A 3868-nucleotide genomic window follows, 5' to 3' on the forward strand; every position below is an offset into this window, starting at 1 on the left:
TCTCTCTCTCTCTCTCTCTCTCTCTCTCTCTCTCTCTCTCTCTCTCTCTTTCTTTCTCTCGTTACCCAGGTGTAGTAGAATACTCCTGTAATCCCAGCACTTGGGAAGTAGAGGCAAGAGGATCAGGAGTTGAAGGTCATTCTGGGCTATCTATAAAGTTTGAGGCCAGCCTAAATTCTATTCTTTCACACACACACACACACACACACACACACACACACACACACACACAAGTCTCTCTTGATCACCATTTGCTGCCCCCGCCAAAAAGTCTCTGTTAAGGCATGCGAAATGCACTTATCTATGAGCATAAAGACAGGAATTTAAGGGTCTCACAACCATCTGTAATGGGATCCCATGCTCTCTTCTGAAGAGAGTGACAGAGTACACACATACATAAAATAAATAAATGAATAAATAAATAAATAAATAAATCCTTTTTAAAAATCTATATTATGTAAAATCTATGACTTATAAATACTGGAAACTAAATCAATTTTTAAGTAATTGTAAAGGCCACTTTTCTGGTCCAAGCTGCTTGAATACACATTTTAGAATGGAATGCCAGCCCTTGTCCCATCTTTCCATAATTACACCATGCCACAATTCCTACAAACACTGGCCTTCACTTGTTTTCCTCTATTGCAGAACTCTTTGTGACAATCCAGATATTCAGATTGAAATGCCTACTCAGCATCTTCAGTTATATAGCTTGCATGTGCTTTACACTCAGTAGGTCTAGAACAAAATCCGTAGTCTCCTCATCTGGTTCTCCTAGAAGAGTGGGCTCCTTTTATTTTCCCTAATGAATCGTTATGGTTACTAAAAGCTGTGTATTAAATATAGTTAGGTATCTGTGGTGGTTAATCTTGTCTGCCCTGAGAACACTAGGTGACTCTGGGGTGTCTGTGTTTCCAGCAAGCTCACTAGGGCTCTGCCTTAATGAAGGGTTTAGTCTACTGACAGACTCAGGTTGTGAGTAGACTGTGGGAAACTTTAAGAAGTGAATTGGACTAATATCCAATAATCAGTGAGTGAATACCATGTGTGTTCTTTTGTGATTGGCTTACTTCACTCAGGATGATAATTTCTAGTTCCATCCATTTACCTAGGAACCTCTCGAATTCATTGTTTTTAATAGCTGAGTAAACTCCATTGTGTAAATATACCACATTTTTTGAATCCATTCCTCAGTTGAAGGACATCTGGGTTCTTTCCAGCTCCTGGCTATTATAAATAAGGCTGCTATGAACATAGTTGAGCATATGTCCTTGTTATATGTTCGAGCATCTTCTGGGTATATGCCTAGGAGTGGTATAGCTGGATCCTCAGGTAATGCTATGTCCAATTTTCTGAGGAACCGCCACACTGATTTCCTGGATATTAGCCCAGAACCTTGAAATGCCCAAGATGCAACTCACAGGCCACATGAAGCTCATAAAAAAAGGAAGACCAAGTGGGGGTGATTCAGTTCTTCTTAGAAGGAGCAACAAAATACTCAAGGGAGCAAATATGGAGACAATGTGAGGGACAGAAACTGAAGGAGGGGCCATTTGAAGACCTTTCCACCTGAGTATCCATCCCATGTGCAGTCACCAAAGGTAGATGCTGATGTGGAAGTCAGGAAGTGCATGCCGATAAGGGCCTGATATGGATGTCTCCTCAGAGGCCTTCAAGAGTCTGACATACTCAGAGGCAGATGCTCACAACTAGCCATTGAACTGATCATGAGGTTCTCAATGGAGGAGTTAGAGTGAGGACTGAAGGAGCTGAAAGGGTTTGTGGCACCATGAGGAGAGCAACAATACCAACCAACCACAGCTCCCAGGGTCCTAACCACCAGCCTGGGAGCACTTATGGAGGGATCCAGGGCTTCAGCTGAATATGAAAGAGTGGAGGGCCCTGCCGGGCACAGGTGGAAGATGAGATCCTTGACCTCATGAAGGCTGGACGCCCCGGAGGGTGGGAATTTTGAGGGTGGGGAAGAGGGAGTGTTGGGGGGGGTAGGTGGGGGTTACACCCACGGAGAAGAAGGAGGAGGGGTAAGGGGATGGGGGGTTCCCGGGTGGGTGGGGGATGGGGTAAGGGGATAACATATGAAATGTAAATAAAATATCCAATAAAAAAAATTAACAAGTCAAAAAAAAAAAAAAAAAAGAAGTGAATTGGAGAGGAGGCCCCTTTCAGTACCTGGGCCATTTTACTTCCTGCCTGGGTGGTTTGGGCTGCTGTATCATGCCTTCCCACCTTCATGGACTGAAACTATGGGGGAGAAAAATCTTTCCTCTTTTGTTTTGTGAGATATTTCATCACAGTGACTTGAAAAGTAACTGTTACGCTGCGGATGTGAAACCTTGAGGGTCCTGTCTGTGTTATACAGGTGTAAGCTGCAGACACGGAGCCTGAGTATCGTGTCTGTCTGTGATATTCAGGTATGAAATATATATTTTATGGCTGAAGAGATGGCTCAGTGGTTAAGAGCATTGACTGCTCTTTCAGGGTTCCTGAGTTCAATTCCCAGCAACCACATGGTGGCTCACAACCATCTGTTAATGGGATCTGATGCCCTCTTCTGGTGTGTCTGAAAAAACAGCTACCGTGTACTCAAAAATAAAATGAATCTAAAAAAAAAATAGATATTTTACATGTGACCTGCACATACACACGTGTATTAGCACATCACTACTACTGAGGGATCATAGTAAAGAATTATTAGAGGATACCATGAAGACCAGGTGACAAAGTGTGTCTCTCTTCAACCCATGGATCCCAGGATCCAGCTGAGGTCACTGGGTTTGGTGGCAGCTGTCTCCTCCCAGTGAGCCACCTCTCTGTTCATACTAGCTCCATTTTATACAGAAGAAGACTGAGGTTCAGACCTTTGGGCTAAGGCCTCCTACGTCTGCATAAAGTGTCTGCAGCACTTCAGGTTTCTCATATCTCCTTTACTGAGTGTGCTCTCACTGTATCAACTGCTGTGTGTTGCCATAATAATTCTGCATCACCAAAAATAATATTAAGGTTTGACATTAGTTGGCTAGTGCCAATATTTTAATATTTTTTAGATCAGTGAGAACGCAGCTGTACTTCTACTTGCCAGGTCTGAGGAATTCCATCCAAGAATTTTGATGGGATCTTTGAGACTTACAGGATTCCTTTATTATTTCATTTAATTCCACTTGAGAAGCTTTTTTTCCCTGTTCGGTTGTGCAGAAATGTCCTATGATATATACCTGGCAATACATATTTCATAGCTTCCAGACTGCTAGGACGGAAGCCAGGGAGCCCTGAGTGAAATAATGCATGGTAGTGAGAACATGACAAAAGCAGACACAAGACACTGCACAGGGATCTCTTCCTTCTAACAGACAAAGCAGCCCTTGAGAGGATCCGAAGCTGAGACTTTGTGTAAGGATAAAACCCTAGAATTCCTTATAAATGCCTCATGAGAGTCACATCCAGTTCTCTGGAAGGTCAAGACACTAGGCTGTACTCTGTAGGAAGAGAAACACACACACACACAGACAAGCATCTGCCTCCATCTCTGGATGCTGGCCTTTGACACAGTCATACAATCCAAATTAACTGTGCAGGAACTAAAGTGAATCAAGTTTTCCTGGAATCTAGCCAGACCGTGTTAGCCTTCCCATCTGTAGTCTAAGCCTTCTAACAGTCAGATTTGGTTTAAGATAAGAATTCTCATCCCTCACTCAGGGTGGGGAGAAGGCAGAATTGCGAGTCTGAGGCCAGCCTGAGTTTGAGGTCTGCTTAGTGAGTTTCAGGACAGCCAGGACTACACAGTTAAGACCTAGTCTCGAAAGAGAGAGAGAGAGAGAGAGAGAGAGAGAGAGAGAGAGAGAGAGAGAGA

This window comes from Grammomys surdaster, unplaced genomic scaffold (genome assembly GCF_004785775.1).
Source record: "Grammomys surdaster isolate TR1022 unplaced genomic scaffold, NIH_TR_1.0 139, whole genome shotgun sequence".
NCBI lineage: Eukaryota > Metazoa > Chordata > Mammalia > Rodentia > Muridae > Grammomys > Grammomys surdaster.